This window comes from Protopterus annectens, chromosome 4.part1 (assembly GCF_019279795.1).
Source record: "Protopterus annectens isolate FY-2018-M chromosome 4.part1, PAN1.0, whole genome shotgun sequence".
NCBI classification, from domain to species: domain Eukaryota; kingdom Metazoa; phylum Chordata; order Ceratodontiformes; family Protopteridae; genus Protopterus; species Protopterus annectens.
Genome location: NC_056734.1, coordinates 831,872,172 through 831,891,168, shown reverse-complemented (window position 1 = coordinate 831,891,168; position 18,997 = coordinate 831,872,172). Strand labels below are relative to the sequence as shown.

Sequence of the window (18,997 nt, the reverse complement as noted above, 5' to 3'; positions counted from 1 at the left end):
TATCAAACCATCCCAGCTGATAACCTAAGGAACTCTGTCTCTCTGTCAGGGTGAAAGAAAGAGAAATTGGTAGGTTATGAGCTAGGGTGGTATGAAGACAATGATCCCATTCCAGAATGATGTTGATTGGTCAAACTGATTTTCCTTGAGAGCAATTTCACCAAAAAAACTGCCAAAACAATTTATAGTGATGGGTTACATTTACTTCTAGGTGACTTGGCTACCTCAGTGGTATTTTTTTTTTTTTTTTGCAGAGGGAAATCCCTCCCCTGCACTCCCCTCCACATAGGGAGGACACCACCATACCCCCAAATCTATATATACATACTCAGAGGTCAGAAAATAGTGGAGAAAAGAGAAAACATTACTGTTGCTGAAAGTTATTTCAGAACTTTTATTTCAGTCTGTTTGCATTTATAGAAACATCTGTTGATAGACAGCCATGCTTTCTCATCATCCTAATGAATGCTGAAGGAGATAGGGGAAGGTACACAAACGTTTTAATAGAAATAAAAAAGCAGAGTTTTCTGATGTCAATAGTTTTATACCTGTGATAAAAGCCCCATCTGCCCTATGCTTCCTGTTGCTATGCAGGGGATCTAAATGATGTGGCTCACAACAAATATATGCATAAGAGTCATCTTATAAAAATGGGAGTGTGCTTAAGGAATGCAGAAAGAAATGACTTGGAATATTGAGATGAAAGTTATTACTGAAATAAAAATTGTTTCTGTGGAGGTGTATGTTGCTCTGTGAAGCAAAGAAAAATAAAAAATATGCAACAAAAAAAAAAAATAAATAAAAATTGGTTTTGTTCTTGAAAAAGGTAGTACATTAGTGTATAGGGATAAAAACTTGACTGTAACCCACACAGTGTAAATTAGATTAGTAGTCTGAGAATCTGAAAGACGGAGGGATTGGAGTGAACAGCCATTGTCAGCTTGCCTATCCTGGGGGAGGGAATTGGTATGACCCACTGCACCACTGATTCCCAACAGAGTGTTAAGGGATTTATGTTTGCAGCTGATAGTGCATTCCAGCTCGCACCATTCTTAAGCCGAAAAGGCTTTCCAGGTTGTATGCAAAATGTGCATGTAAAGGACATCCTACACAGTGGTTTAAGTAAATGCCACAAGCCACTGATGGATTAGGCAGGGAGGGTGCAGATCTTCATACAAATAATATGTTTGCTCCCAATTCTCAGCTCTAAAAAGAAGGAATGGACAGGTAAGCTCTTGTGGGGAACAAAAGGCTGTAGGGCTTTCACAATGACTGGGGAAAGAATTGACTGGCTATCCTTAGAGGAGGAATAAACGTGTACTTAGGAGGCTGGCTGGCTGGGGTGGCCCAGTGGTGGTGATGAGAGATTAAAATGAAAGGTAATTATAAAGGGAAAGAAAATTGTGACATGGTGTAGCTAAGACAGCATTAATACTACAGAACAGTGAAATGTACGGGTTATGCAGGAACAGAATGTAAAACAGTCATACCAGCTGTGATAGCCACCAGGGGTATGATCTCACAATTCACATCAGTGATGTCAGTATCTGAGGGACATAGGCTGTGGTCATCCAGCCCACTCTGCTGCCCCAGTAAATATTGGTAAACAACAACAACAAAGAGAATATATAAATAAATATGAGCAGAATGCAGGATAAATAAATAACTGAAGTTTAGCCACAGATGTTTCATGTAAAAGTGCACTTCTGCCTTGGGCTATGGCTAGCAGAGATGTATAGCCTGGCTTTGTAGGCCTTCTGCCTCATTCTATGATCAGTAACCTCACACTGCCAGCTTACCCAGACTAAGTGTAAAATTACTAAACTGCTGCATGCACACAAACGCTCACAACTCACTCTACCAGTGGCTAGAACTATAAAAGCAAAACACAGTACGTCACTTAGCCACTCTTAATAATAAATGAAATGAAAAATTTAAAATAATGATAGTTTTTACCTGAGCTGTCTGTTTCAATCAGAGGTAGATAGTACAGCTATTCACCAATGCTCGGTAGTTTTCCTTGTATCACTTCATAGTAAAGTAAATAATTAACCAGCCACAAGCTTTTGAAACTCAATTAACACAGTTCTGTTCTAAAAGATAGTATGTAATACAGTTTGAGAATGTAAATATACAGACAAGGTACAGTGTTGCAAAAATTATTTCAACAGATAGATGGCGTACAGAAAAACCCTTATTAACCAGCCAAGTATCCTAACTAAAATCTGGCTAAAGGGTTACTGGGCCCTGTCAGACTTTACCGATGAAGTACAAAACATTGCAGGCAAACCAAATTAGAAGCATATTCACTCTTGTGGAATGATTCAAAGAAATTCAAATACAACTCTTCTAAGCAAAGACTGTTAAAATGGCTCCTGTGATGTGTGTTCACAGCAAGAGAGTCACAACACATGACTTCTAGAGAGGTGTCTTATCAGGTCATCACAGGAACATATACAGCTAGCTCAGCAAGATCCAAAGAAATTCCGCCTTTAAAAAGTCCATGCCACCCAAAATATAAACTGTAGACAAGAGGCTGTATGTTGTAATGCCTTAAGTAATAGGAAGTAGCTGGCCTAGCTTGCCTGACTGTAAGTGTGCGTGTGTGTGCGTGTGTGTGTGTGTGTGTGTGTGTGTGTGTGTGTGTGTGTGTGTGTGTGTACGTATATGTGTGTGTGTGTGTGTGTGTGTGTGTGTGTGTGTGTGTGTGTGTATATGTGTGTGTGTGTGTGTGTACGTATATGTGTGTGTGTGTGTGTGTGTGTGTGTATATATACGTGCTGCCCATTCTACATGATAAAAAGGAAGGTCACTCAGTATTTACATTTTGGTGCTGAGCTCCATAAAACAATTGTGTTTCCTTTATGTCATTTTGCATCATCGCAAAAAACCTGTACCATTTTAATTGCATGTTTTGTACACCTTTTTCATATTTTACAGTGTTGCTGCATCATCAGTGAAAATACACAATTGCAAATTTTATACAACTTAAGTAAACTTTAGTTTACTGGTTCTTGCTGGTGGCAGAAGGTTTCCAGGCTAGCTGTTTTGTATTGAAATGTAAATACTCAGTAGCAAGTCCACCCAAACATAATTCAAAAACTGAACTCTAAGCAGTTAGTCCTACCCCCCCCCCCCGAGTCATTCCTGTCAGTAACATAGGCCAGCACTTCCCCACATCTTCTCTAGCCAGCCTGATAGAGATGGATATCTTGAGACAGTGTAAGAACTGTGTCATGCTGTTTGTTGATCATCTGTTACTCAAACAACATAACTGTGTGTAAGAGATGTACATATATAATATTCTTGGAGGCAAAAATCTCACATACAGTAAACTCACTCACCAAACTTATCAACAGTATATCACACACAACACCTCTCAAAGGCCATCACAATACACATAATCCATTATATGGTGAGGTTCTAAACATTAACTTGCCTACACTTCAAAGACCTCCAAAACACAATAAAGGCATAAAGCAAACTTAGCATATTAAGCCTACTTCCTCACATTGCACAAGGAGTCAGAAAGACACAGATGCTGAGCCCATAAGGCAGGTTTCGACCCAGCCATACAAACTCCATTATAAGACATACAGATGTGGCTCTTACCAGGCTCAGCAAGAAAAGAGTGATAGTAAGTTGCTTGTATAGAGCCAGGATCCCTCAGGTCACACATGCAATCAAGTCCTTGAACAAGTACAAGTTTGACTCTATCATAGTTCATGCTGATGTTAGTGACTTGAGGTGTTCTTCCCTGGACTATATGAAGAGAGACATAATGAAGTTTTCAGACCATGTGTCCAAAGCAGGTATGAGCCTTGTACTGAGCATCATTCTAACTTCAGTAAGGATGATGCTGTGATATGAGCAAAAACTGACTTCAATAACTGGCTTAGTTTTGGTGTCATTCAAAGGGGGTCAATTATTTGTCAGCTTGGGAGAATATGATCGACAGATCCACACTGCTTTACCAGGGATGGCATGGATCTGTCCCTTTTGTAGGGTTTTGATTATTAGCAAAGACATTGCCTAATCTCGTAGTGTCTTTTTTATGCAATGCCAACCTGATAAACCTACCAACATAATGAAACAAGCAAAAGAAAATATGAAGGTGTTATTGATCAATGCTAGGAGGCTAAACAAGAAGCTCCACTCCCTACAGACCCTTCTTACCCTGGAGGACATTGACAGCTGTGTAGTGACTGAGATATGGTTTAAAATAGCAGAGAGCACTCCGGCTGTGCAGGGCTATTACTCTTTCCACACGTTTAAACCAGATACTGAGCAGGAGGGAAAAAAGTTTGAAATGTCTCAATCTACATCCAGAAGAGACTCACGTCAAGGCTGGTAAAGTAACATGATGCAGTAGAGCTTCTTCTTGTCCAAATAACCATCAAAAAGGTACCATGCCATTTATTAGCTATTTATAGAACTCCCTCTATGACATAAGAAAGTCAAAACGCCTATCTACAAGAACTAGAATCACACAGTATCAAACTTAATACCATTTTTCTTGATGATCCAAGCAATCCAACTATAGGCTGGAAAACCTACACCAACACTAGTGCACAAGCACACAGATTCCTGGACTTTGTCAGTACACATGCCTTGAAACAGTTAGTCAGGGTACCCACTAGGGAGAATAACATCTTGGATCTTGTCCTTACTAATATGGCAGCATCTTACACAATCCCTTGCATGTCTTCATCACTTGTTAGGTTTCACCATAAAGCAGTCTCCTTTGAAATAACACCAAATCTAGAAATCCCTTCCATCCAAGGTACCTTTAGAATTTTTTTGAAGACAAACTACCTACTCCTAAATGATACATTAGCAGGTTTCAAATCCCCACCAAACTTGGCTAACTCAACTGAATACACAGAAATGAACACCACCACCACACACTACCAATATGCAAACGGCTGCACCCTATAGGAACAAGTGCAGAACAAACCCCTGAAAAATCCATTATGGTGCATGGTGGAACCATAATAACAACAGGCTTTATAATAAAAGAAAAATCATTTTGACCAAAAGTAAGAAGAGTAATTCTCAAACTTTTACAGCCCTTGTCACTGAAATAAACAACAACTCAGGAGATTAATAAAATCCACCAAAGCCAACTTTGAGGCTAAAATAGCAACCCAATCCAAAGACAGCCAAAAGGCATTTTAGTTATGTTCATAATCTCAAAAGCACAATGGAGCAATGCACTGAGCTGATTGTGAATGATGTTGTCTACATTGAGGCTGAAGATATAGCAAACCTACTGTCCAATAAATTTAGATCTGTCTTTACTCCTATCTCCCCTCTGTCTATCCATCAAGATATACCTGAAACTGGCTCGCCTGCAGCTGTCACACAAATCCAAGTCCTAAAAGTGCTATCAAAAGTTAAAGATACTGTATTGATGAGTCCTGACAATATTCCTGAATGCATCTTAAATAGCACAAAGCACAATTTAGCCATACCCCTGATAAAACTGTTCAGCCTCAGCCTCCATGTAGGTTTTGTAGCAAGTGAATAGAGAACAGTTATAGTCATTCCCCTGAAAAAGGGAGGACCTTTCACATACCCAGTCAATTACAGATCAGTAAGTCTGACCAGGCTCATATCCAAAGCCATAGAAAGACTTATCACAGACTTAATCAGTCAGAACATAGGGAACCCAAACACTGAACCCATCTCAATTTGAATTTGTCAAGGGCAGGTCGTGCTTACTCAGCTTGATAGATTATTTTTTGAAAAGGTCACCAAAGCAATGGATGAAGGGAAAATGGTACACACCACATACCTCAACTTGGCCAAAACATTTGACACAATTCCTCACTCAGGCATAGTAGAAAAGCTAAGTAAACTGGGAACAAACTCCTGTGCCACCTGCTGGATTGCCATCTGTCTCGCAGATAGGATGCAGATAATCAGAAAGGGAATGTTGCCTCCACAAAGAGACTAGTCACCAGTGAAGTCCCCCAGAGTTCTGTGCTGGGACCTCTCTCCTGTTTGGCATCTATTTTTCTGAAATAGAAGCTAATACTAAAGGACTCTGGCTGTCTAAGTTTGCAGATGACTGCAACTAGGAGCAGTCATTGAATCCCCAAATAACTTAGCCATCCTGCAGGAAAGTTTGTCCCAAATTAATAACTGGTGCCAAAATCATGAACTGAAACTAAATGCCAAAAAATGCATTATTGTATCCTTTGGGAAAGCAGCTACCCTAAAGAACTACCACATTGATAATACACCCCTAAGAGCCAACCCAGTTGCTCAGGATTTGGGACCTTATGTGGACAGTGACCTAATGTTTGACCAACATGTGTCTATACTCAACCCTCATTAAGCCAGTCATTTAATATAATGCCCCCTTTGGCATTAATCTGTCCAGATACATGCAACAACTGGAATGCCCACATTATTACCTTACTAAAAGGATACAAGGACTAAACAACATGTCCAACATGTTCAGCCTCAAAGCCCTGTCCCTACACTCAGTATCCTACAGACTGCTAAGATGTGGTGATCCATGTCTGGCATATAAGGCATCCTCTGACCCATTACTGATGGATATACTGCACATCAGCAAGTCAGATGGCATCAAAAATACTCGGTCTAGGAATCTAAATCTCTTCTGCAACATCAGAGGAACAGTTTGGAGGAACAAGTGCATCTCACAGAGGATACCACTGCTGTGGAACAGACTCCCCAGCCACATAAAACAAAGTTTAGCCCTATCCCTATTGAAGTAAAACTTAGATCTATGGATGGGAAACAGAAAATTTATCCCAGGACTGCTTCCTATACTACTAATGGACAGGGCCCACTCCTAAATGCTTTCTCCCATGCATGGGTCACTACAAATTATTTTTGGTATGATCCCAGTTATTCTCATTAGAGTTAATATCTAATTATTGACCATGGGGTGGGTAAAGTCAGTCTATAAACACATGAAATAGGTTATTTTGAGCATAAGAAGGAAACTGGATAGGCTTAAAATGGTTTGCAAGGGCAGGTAGCCTAGTACGTACCTATGAACAACTTTCACTTTTCGTATCTGAAAATACCCACACTTACCTTAGTTAATATAACCAGTTTTGGTAGGAGGTGGCTAAAAACATTGTAGGAAGTACAAGATAAATAAAAGACAAAGGCAGGCACAGATAGGGAAGCCTGAGGGAAAGTTTGTGGTAATTATTACGAAAACGCAGACATAATAGATTAACATTTGTGATTATTCTTTGTAAAAGATGTGAGGGGCACCTTAAACACCACATTTAGGCATGTATTTGGTAGTAAAACACCATGGATTCTTTGCTTGGGACCTGTACTCTAATTTATAAAAAGTGGTTTATAGACCAGATAGAAAAGCATGCCCCTTGAAATATGGAGCATAGTGCTGAACAACTGCATGGAATGGAAGTATCAAGAAAATACTTGGCAAGATTGAATTTTTATTTTATTTTTTATTTGCTTCTTGTTGACTGCTTAGTTACATTAGGAATTCACCTGTTTTAGGGAGGAGACGCAAGGTGATATTCATAATTATTGGGAGAAATTTGTCCAGGGCAGCAGGAATTTCCCACTACTGATTTTGATTTGCGTCATGGGATCCATTAGATTCACCTGAACTCCACCAACTTTGGCAGATGGGGCCTTAGTTTAACAACTTATTCAAAGGCTGTCACCTCAGGGTGGAAACATCCCCTTATATTAGATGCAGTGTAACTACTGGAAAATCAAAGTACCTACTCTAGAACCACAAGCTGCAGCTTTCTGATCTTCCTGGCATCAAAGAAAATGTCCATACAAACACAAGCAAGACAGATAAATTCCCTACAGATGGTGACTGATGTCAGGATTGAACTGACCTTGGTGCTGTAAGAGAGATCATAACACTTACTTTTACTGTGCATGAATTGAAAACACCCCTTCTGAGCACTTAAATAGTATGCACCTTAATCATAGGATGAGCGGTACTTGTAAACAGAAAGCACATACATGCATCATCCTTGCCAAAAAACATCAAGCAGAGACAGACAGTCCAAAACAGAGAGTATTAGAGCCTAACGAAGATTGATATGTGTGTATGAGTGGATGCATGTCTGCATATTGGAATACGTATCTCCATTCTCTCTCTCCCTCTATATATCTATATATCTATATATATATATATATATATATATATTATATATATATATATATATAGAGAGAGAGAGAGAAAGAGAGATAAAGAGACAAAGAGATAATTACTAGCTTGATACACATATATGCAAGATCCTTCAGTTCAGGCTGCTTTAAATCTGTAAAGATATTCTAGAGGAAGAAAGAAATATTTTTAAGCTAACTCAGTGTGTGCAGAGGATTGTTCAAGAATATGGGGATACAGTTTGACAACCCAGACTGGAAAAGTGGTTACCTCCCACAGAGGAAGACTAATATGAAATGGAGCATTCTTGTTGAGAAACACACTTTCAAAAATAATGGATTCAAGAATTCAAGATACACAACAGAATACACACAAAGGAGTCCGTAACAGGCAGGGTACGCCAAGTGGTTACTTACATGTTGCCAAACATTTCAAGTTTAATGCTGAAATCTGCACCCAGCAGAATGCTATTCAGCTTAAATATTGTCACGAGTAAAAGGAGAACCTCCAAACTTCAACCATGAAATGTGACATTGTACAAATTGAAATACTCTTCTTATGGTTGTTTCCGTAGCCTTTTTTTAATATCCCACTAAATGGTATAATATCAGTTTATTCTTTTTCAATAATTGTTATTAAATATTCTGGCCTGCAGTTTAGCAGACAGTATTTCAGCTCAGAATAATCACTGATTTGTGTCACTGCTAATTCAGGAATATAGGCAGCCTTTAATAAGTATTACATAAATATCCTTAACACCAGAGAGAGCTTTTGTGTACTGCAGCTAGAAAAAGTTATTTTCTGATGTACAGAATGCAAGAGATGTATCTATACCAAGAATCGTAAATCCCAGTCTGAAGGCTGCCAGCCTAGCTAGATAGAATTTTGTAAATAATTCTGTGTCATTGTAAATATTAATGTAATCTACAGGCTTGTTCTACAAATGTAAAGAGAACTAAATGTTATGATTAAACTATATGTTGTACTGAGCTTCAAAACTTTACCCACAGTGCGCTTTGCTGGAAGAAAGCTGATAAGTCAAGCATTGTATGACTGTTTGATCTCAGGCTCGGAGACAGGATGTCTGGGCCAGGAAATTATTTCTATTGTCTTGATTTTTAAGAGATAATTACTAAGCTTTTACATGTATAATGTCTTTTATTGCTGTGGCATCCTGGCCAGGTGCAGCTTACTAAGAAATGTAAATTTTGAGTTTCTGTTAGCCTGGGAACTAAAGAAGTGATAACAATGATGTAATGTGAAATGACTCAGCAGTACTGGGTGTTTATACATTTAAGACTTTCTCAGAGAGAAAGATTAGAGCATTTTGGATTTTGTCTGAATAACATCAACTCACCAACCCTTGATTGCTGTGTAAGTAAGATATTTATTTAGACCAGTGATTTCCCTTAGAGATAGATAGAAATAGCCAGATTAGTCTAGCTGTTTTCTATATTTATGCCAGACTATTCTACAGTATTATTTTAAAGAATTTTCCTGTGATTTCTGAACTCTGTAATGTCATTGTGTTGAAGTAATAAGTATTGTCTTGTATTTTTATTATTAAATATTTTAAACCTTTCAACTGTGGCTGTTTTTTGTAAAGGTAATTTAAGCTCTTAGAGTACATTGCATATTTTTGGTGATACTGTTAAAGCCACTGCAATAGCTTTAGCCCTGGGTCACACTTACTATTTGGATAACAGTACTATTACACAGTGAAATTGGTCACCCTTTGGGAAGGGCCTTATTAATAGCTGATAAGAGTAGTTGGTGACAGTGATTACTACCTTATAGCCTGGCAGGAGGGGGCATAGCTGGAGAACCTGTGCCAGCTTTCCCCAGGAGTGTCTGTGTGTTTGTATATAAACCAAATCTCAAAGTGTGTGCATGTCAGCTACTTGGGCATGGATACAAAGCACTGGTTGGACACAGAGGGAACAGGAGGATTTGGCTTAACCACTTTGCTGAGATCTGAACCTTGTAGCTGTGCCAGTGGGGAGTCTTATTGGGGATCTGGAGAGAAAGGGATAAACCAGCCCCAGACTGACTGTGATCTCTGTGTGCTCTTAAGGGAATTTGTACCTTCCCAATGTGCACGCCCCTCACTGGTGCTAGTGGTGAGGATTGAGGCACCTTAATTAAAGCTCTTCCCAAAGGGTGACCAGTTTCACTGTGCAATATTACTGTTATCCAAATAGTAAGTGTGACCCAGAGCTAAAGCTATTGCTGTGGCTTGAACAGTATCACTAGATACACGCAATGTACTCTAAGAGCTTAAATTACCTTTACACAAAACAGACACAGTTGAAAGGTTTAAAATATTTAATAATAAATAATAAAAACACAAGACAATACTTATTACTTCAGCACAGTGACATTACAGAGTTCAGAAATCACAGGAAAATGCTTTAAAATAATACTGTAGAATAGTCTGATATAAATATAGAAATCAGCTAGACTATTCTGTCTATTTCTATCTATCTCTAAGAGAAATCACTGGTCTAAATAAATATCTTACTTACAGAGCAAGCAAGTGCTGGTGAGTGGATGTTCTTCAGACAAAATCCAAAATGCTCTAATCTTTCTGTCTGACAATGTCTTACATTGATAAACACCCAGTACTGCTGAGTCATTTCACATTACATTATTTTTATCACTTCTTTAATTTCCAGGCTAACAGGAACTCAAAATTTATATTTCTTAGTAAGCTGCACCTGGCCAGGAAGCCACAGCAATAAAATACATTATACATGTAAAATCTTAGTAATTATCTCTTAAATCAAGACAATAGAAAGAATTTCCTGGCCCAGACATCCTATCTCCGAGCTTGAGATCAAACAGTCATACAATGCTTGATTTACCAGCTTTCTTCCAGCAGAGTGCACTGTGGTTACATTTTTGAAGCTCTGTACAACATATAGTTTAATCATAACATATAGTTCTCTCTACATTTGTAGAACAAGCCTGTAGATTACATTAATATTTACAGTGACATAGAATTATTTACAAAATTCTATCTAGCTAGGCTAGCAGCCTTCACACCTAACTGTCTCTCACTCAAAACAGTAACACAGAAGAGGTTGTCAACTCAACCACCACTACTCGTGCACATAGTACACATCCAAAACATAAATCAGCATACGCTGAGGTTCTGTCAGAAAACTTACCAAAACACAAGACTGCTACCACTAATACAGTTCCCACAGCACCCAAGACGCATAGCAACACCAGTGTCTCACTTAACAAGCCCTTAAGGCATAACACTCAAAAAACAAATTTTATTGTCATTGGAGACACAAAAGTGAAACACACAGATATTCCACTCACCAGGCTAGATAAGGAGAAAGTCACTGTCAGCTGCCTGTCCGGTGCCAGGACTCATCAGATCACACAAGCACTCAGGTCTCTTGGCAACAAGTACCATTATGACTCTGTCATAGTTCATGTTGGAGCGAACTACCTGAGATGTACTTCACTGGACTATATGAAGAGAGACATGATTGAGCTCTCTGAGTATGGGTCCCAGACAAGTATGTCCCTAGCTTTGAGCAGCATATTATCCTCACCTACAATGATGCCATGGTATAAACAAAAAATGGTCAATTTCAATAATTGGCTAAGTTTTTGGTGTCATTCAAAGGGAATCCTGTTTCTGTCAGCCTGGGATGGCATGGTCGATAAATCTCGCTGATTTGCCAGAGAGGGTTTGCACTTGGCACCACTAGGCTTTCAGCTGCTGGCAAAGGGTCTTGCCTCCCCCATAATGCCTTTGGGAGGCAAGGTCTCAAAAACAATTGCTGACATGAAAATTGCCAATAATAATAAAGTAAGGTTTATGCTGCTAAATGGTAGGAGTTTAAAAAAAACTGCACACCCTGGAAGCACTTCTGTCACTGGAGGATGTAGATGTCTGTGCAGTTAGAGAAACCTGGTTCAAGGCCTCAGAGAGTACACTGGCCTTGCAAGGCTACCGTTCCTTCCACAACTTCAGACCTCAAAACAAACATGTGACAACCAAAGGAAGCTGTGTTTCTATCTATATTAGAGATACATATACCTCCTATCTAGTTAGACTGCACAACTCCATGGAGTTACTCCAAGTTCAGATTACTGTGGGCAAGACCCCCATTCAAGTCATAGCTAGTTATAGATCCCACTCCATGAATCATGATGCGTATGAGACCTACTTGACCAAACTGGAGCCAATCCAAATACAGCCAAACACCCTAGTCTTGGGGAATTTCAGTTATTCCACCATCAACTGGGAAACCTACTCCAGCCCTAACTGACTTGTGCATAAGTTCCTTGACTTTAACTCAAATTCCCCGGAGCAAATTGTTCAAACCCCAACAATAGGAACAAGCACAATATCTGGTTCTCACTAACACGATAAACAGATGCACCACCGTAACTGTTGGGCCCTCATTAGTTAAATCTGATCACAAATCAGTCGCCTTCGAACTGACACTAACACCAGAACTCGTAAAAGGTGTAGTAAGACTAAAAACTTCACCAAGGCAACTATACTATCCTAGGGGAAGGTATAAATGCATTCCAAACCACATCCCCAGCTGGATGTGATAACTACACCAAAGCTTACACTGAAGCCCTTACAATCACTTGTATAAGTGTATAGATTTGGCTGTTGCAGACAGAATCAAAGCCAGAGCCCCAAGAAAAAACAAGCCACCCTGGTGGACATCCAGCATCAACAAACTTTACAACAGAAGCAAAAAGTTGCTGTCTAAAAAAACTGAGGCGAGGCCCCAACAGTGGAAAAGCATCCTCCTCAGCCTCAACAGCCAAATAAGACATGTCATATCCTCTAAGGGTAACTTTGAGAAAAACTTAGTAATCACAGCCAAGGATAACCATAAGACCTTTTACAGCTACGTACATAACCTAAAAGGTAGGACTCAAGCATGTACCGAACTAGTGACTAATGGTATCACACACTGATCCCACAGAGATAGCAAATCTACTAAAGGATAGATTTGTTGAAAATTTCTCTCCTTTATCCCCTCCAAACTTATCACAAACCTTGCCCCCAATTTCCTCCCCACCCTACATATCTGAACAGTATGCCATTAAAGCCTTGTCTAAGGCAAAAAAAAAACACAGACTCTATGGAACCAAACGGCATCCCAGTCTGTCTTCTAAACAAACTAAAACATGAGCTAACATCACAATTAAGTACCCTATTCAATCATATCTTAACCACAGGCTTTGTTCCTACAGAATGGAGAACAGCGACAGTTATTCCCCTCCACAAAGGTAGCTTAGCAACAGACCCCAGGAATTATAGACCCATAAGTATGACCAGCCTCATCTGTAAGGCCATGGAACGAATCATCATGGCCCTCATAAATAAAGACATAGGTGACCTCCAAACCCTGGATCCGACTAATTTGGCTTTGTCAAGGGCAGATCTTGTCTTTTAAACCTGGTGGATTTCTTTGAAAATGTGTCTAGGGCCACTGACGAGGGCAAATCTGTACACACAGCATACCTCGACTTGGCAAAATCCTCTGACACAATCCTACACTCAGGCATTACCGATAAACTTAGTAAACTTAATATAAACCCCTTTGTGGTAGGGGTCTACTTCACAAGATCGAAGACCCATATAATCAACTTTCATAAGAACGAGACCTCATCAGCGAAACTCCAGATAACCAAAAGCTGACAACCACAAAAACCAGAACATCGAACTCTACAAGTGAGGAGACATCCAATCATCACATAAAGGCACAGTTCTACAATAAAACACTGCCTACAGCAAATAACTGTCACCGGTTTGAATTGGAGATCGCTGTACAGTGAGGATCGGGAAATTTACCCTTTTCTCATTGTAGTGCAGTCTCGAAGTTAGTATATATAATTTAGTGGGGGTGTGGGGGATGCAGGGGGGGCTTGCCCCCCCCTTCAAAACCGGTGATATTTATTTGTTGTAGGCAGTGTTTCATTGCAGAACTGTGCCTTTAAGTAATGATCATACCTCTGCTCAGTTGTAGAGTTTGATGTTCCAGGTTTCGTAGTGGTCAGCTTTCATTTATCTGGAGTTTTGCTGATGTAGTCTAGTTCTGATGAAAGTAGATTATATGAGTCTTTGATCTTGTGTAGTAGACCCGTTGCGAGATGGGTTTCCAACTGGCTCACAAACCAGTCACACACTGTCAGAGTGGGTGACTCCACATCTACCAGCAGACCTGTCACCAGCGGGATGCCACAAGGGTCAGTGCCGAGCCCCCTACTCTTTGGTATATACTTCTCAGAAGTTCAGGCCAAAACTAATGGGCTGTGACTAACCAAGTTTGCAGACAACTGCACTGCAAACTGGGTGCAATTATTGAATCTCCAAATGATGTTAGTGTGCTTCAAGATGGTCTTACGCAAACCAATGACTAGTGTCTTAGTCATGGTCTCAAACTAACTGCAAAGAAATGCATCATCATTCCCTTTGGTAACAACAATGTCCCTTCACACCATCAAATTAACAACAATACCCTATGTACAAATGAAGTGGTAAGGGATCTGGGATTATAATTAGACTGCGACCTTAATCTGCATAGCACACTTGATTAGCAAAGGCATCGCCTCTAGAGCAAAGGAAGTTGTATCCCCCCCACACACACACTCATCACTAATCAGGCCTATAATTGAGTATAATGCCCCTTTTGGCATGTACTGTACAAAACATCTGCAGCATTGGAGAGTCTTCAGAGGTTTCTAACAAAGAAGATCAAGGGGCTCCAGTACTTGCCTTACACAGACCGACTAAAGTCCCTGTCGCTATACTCATACCATATAGACTCCTTAGGGGAGACTTGTGCCTGGCTTACAGAGCAATCACAGACTAAAACCTAATGAAATTGCTGCACATCCATAAATCAAACGAGACTAGAGCTACCCAATCCTGGGACGTAAATATGGCCTGTGACATGAATAGGATTTGCTGGAGGGACAGATTCATTTCCCAGGGACTGCCATATCTTTGGAATAGCTGCCAGTTCATGTGAAGCAGAGCACCTCTATATCACTGTTCAAAAGGAACCTGGATGAGTGGATGGGGCACCATAAATTCTTACTGGGGATAGCGCCTACAACCCTCCTGGATGTGGGCAGTCACTACTAAATACAATCCTGGTATTGACTAGTGTATCTCTGGTATTGCATTGGGTTGAAACGGCAAGACGTGAAATGACCTTCTGGTCGATAGCCTAGTAACCTCCTATGATCGTATGATGTAGGAGTGAAACTCCTAGCTGCATGTTACAGGTAATAATGATTCAGCATTGAGGCTCAACTCTCTAACAATATGTTGTCACAGCTAGTATTAAGATGACCGGTTTACCTACTAGCGTTTGCTTCTGAATAAACAAGGCAGTATGTTAGTCACTCATAGCTTAAAATAAAAAAAAACTGATCCTTCAAAAATGAGATAAATGTTTCATGATAGTTCTGTCTGCTTAACATTTGTGACAATTTATGGTACTATCTCATTTTCTTAACACTCTGAGTAATACAAAACTGTTGGAGGGTGTGGTTGCTTTGTAGAGAGAACAATATTTGAACTAATAGGAACAAGATAAATCTGCAGATGCATATATTTCTGAATAGCTTTTCCCAAACAAATTGAGGAAGGAGGCAGTTAATCTTATCTGTTTATTGTGTATTTTTACAAGTCCCATAATGCATTTTTTACACAAAGCTGGTTTAGCACTATCTGCCAAACATTTAAACCAGTAAAAGGAAAACGCTGTTACAGATGTACTCTCCTGTGAAGGTTCTACAGTTCTAATTTTCAGGGGACACCTTTTGAAGGACTACCAGTAAATTCACGTCTGTAATTCATTTTCTTTTTCTGATGCAATATAAGGCAGTCTTTTTTTATGATCTTGGACTGTTTTTACAATTCACTATTTTGAAGAGTTTAATGTGTTATCACTTTTTAACTGAGAAAGTAGGTTAGGCACTAGAATTAAAAGCAGAATAAAATGGACATAAACATAGTTGCACCATATAAGAAACAGTATGCTTATGCAGTTGATAGACACCCTTAGGTACAGGGTATTTACAGATTATTACTCCATGTTGTAGTGTTTTCATCAAAGTGTAAATATATACAGCAATGATATACAGGTCATATTAATGTAATTTACTGACTGTCTGTATTGGCATTCTTAGTATATATATCATAACAGAAAGTTGGGCTGACGTTGACAGTATGTTTTTCTTTCTTTTTTTTTTTTTTGCTTTGAATAAGTCTTAAATCCCATGGCAAATTGTTCCGAATAGCTTGCTCTAGTCTGGAAAAAGCCCTTTCACCTAGACTGAAGCATATTTTGATCTGATAATTACTTCTACATCATCACTTTCTGAGGACAAGGCATACTGTTTTTCCTTAGAGAGATATTTCTGAACAAAACACTTGGATCAGAAAGTATGTATGAAAGCTTTTATTCAAGTAAAAGCATAAAACATTTCAAAATGCAAGCTTTTATGAATAATCAGAGCTTCCTCGGCTATTTATTGTTTTATGCTTTCATTTTAATAAAAGTTATATTTTATAATTGTATTAATAACAGTTCTTATCTTATATGTGATTCCTGAGCTAAGTGTTTTGTTACACTCCGACTATATTTTTGCTTCAGAGTTCCAATTTGCTTGCTTAGTGTTTCACAGACTTAGAAAGCCACGGTGGTGCAGCGGTAGAATTGCCGCCTCACAGCAAGAGGTTCTCCTGTTCGATTTTCGGCTGGAGCGCCTCCTGTGTGGAGTCTGCATGTTCTCCCCGCAGTCGAGTGGCGTTCGAAAGACATGCGTGAATGGGCATGCCTTTGTTGAAGGTTGGGTGTCGGGCTGGCACCTCGACACCATAAAAATCTACTGCCAATCATTAGCGGACAAGAGTTCCGCTGTGGTGACCCCTAACAGGGAAAAGCCGAAAGAAGAAGAAGAAGTGTTTCACAGACTTGGTTGTTAGATGTTCGAGAGTGACAAAATCAAGGTGAAGGAATTCTAGAACTTTTGCTATTAACAAAAGGTCCTGATATTCTTTATACTGAAGTTCAGCTCACCTTTTGAAAGATGTACAATGGTGTTTTATATTGTCAAAAATAGGATGAAGCTACAGATTTTGCTGAATACTTCTAGTAGGGTCATGTTTTTGAGTATACAAAACAAAAACAGATACCTGTATGCTAAGAATGTATCACTGTCCATCAACAATATTCTTGCTAATGCTTAGTTTACTGACTTATGAAAAATGCTCAAGCACAAGCTCAAACCAATTGTGTGAGCAGTGCAAGCATCACAGGGAGCTTTGCCCCTGAAACCCCAAACTTACGTATTCTAACTCTGAGGTTTATGCATATCAGAAAAACAAAATATATTGATGCAACAATCTTTACAAAAATATAATAATATATAAATATTGTTAGCCTACAAGCATTTTTGACTCTGTAGGCATTGATAAATGGCCTGTCAGCAAACAAGCCTTCATTAGTCAGGTTTACCCTGTTTCTAGAATTGTATGCAGCAAGTAGAAAGTTTAATTTTAATTAAGATGGCTAAATGTTTTGGTACTACTATGAAACTTCAACTTCTTGAAATGCTTTAACATAACAAAAAAAAAATGCCTAAAATCCAAAAGGACAAAAAAAATGTTTTTTCTTGTTTTTTGTTGGGGGGCACATTCCCTGAAGTTATGTATACCAACTCTACATTTGCACCAACTTGAAGAAGGGAGAAATCTCTCTAAAAAGTGAATCATTGCCAGCACATACTTAGTAATCACACCAGCAATGATTTTCTAATAGAGAAAAGTGTTTGGCCTTATAATGTTTGACTTTTTTTTGTGCGAGCTACTGACGCCCGGGAAATTTCTTCTTGAGACTGTGTAGGGAAGCCAAATGTTTTAGTTAAATGACCTGATGTGTCAAAGGCAATGAATGGTCCATCCAAAAGCCAAAGTGTTTATATGGGGGCATGTTGTCCAGAAATAGACGCAGAGGATTACAGATAGTAATGTTAGGTGATTTATAGTTTTTTTTTTTTTTTGTAGTGCTGCATGTCATAGTTTTTGTTTGGGGAAATCCTTTGTCCACAAACCATGTACAAATGCAACAAATCACTAATTTTTATCCATATTGTTTTACCTGATTAAATCAAGAAGTACATTTTTAGTACTGGGGTTATTTTTCTTGATTTTCATTTTACAATTGTAGTTAAACATCATATGTTAAATGGCATCCTGTGGGCTGGCACAAAGAAAAAAGATGATTAACATTTGAAACTGTATAAAATCTGAGCACTGTATATGGTGAATAGCAAGTTACAGAATAGAACATTTGGATATGGAACACTACAATGCAAGAGTGAGTGACCCCATACATACTTCTCTACAATTAACGTTAGACCTGAAACCCTTAATCTTCATTTATTTTATATCAGACCACAGACTCTTACTCTTTCATAAGTTTTCACCAAACCAATCCCTTAATCTTCCACTTGTTACCATCAGACCGAAGACCCTTACTCTTCCATTAGTTACCACATAACTGAGATTATCTCACAAGCTACTGGACTGGCTACCATTGTTTCAAGTTTAATATACCCTTGTACATAGAGAAGAGAAGAGCACAACGAATGTATGGACATTTCCTGCAGTGGTACTGCATTAAGGAATAACTGACATGAACATTTTTTGCCATCCTACTACCATCTATCTGATCATTAAGTGGTCAACTGGTTGATGCCCTGTAGATCTGACTTGAGGTACTTACCATCAGAGCAGGCAGTGTGGTAGATAACGCCCTACTGGAGTTCAACAGCTCTTGTAAGTTT

General features: G+C 39.1%; 1 protein-coding gene across 2 annotated transcripts in view; it reads left to right on the top strand.

Annotated features, from left to right (window-relative positions):
• Positions 1 to 18,997, top strand: part of RNF13 (ring finger protein 13) — a 1,555,558-nt gene that overhangs the window by 1,291,592 nt on the left and 244,969 nt on the right. The gene's annotated exons all lie outside the window — the stretch shown is intronic.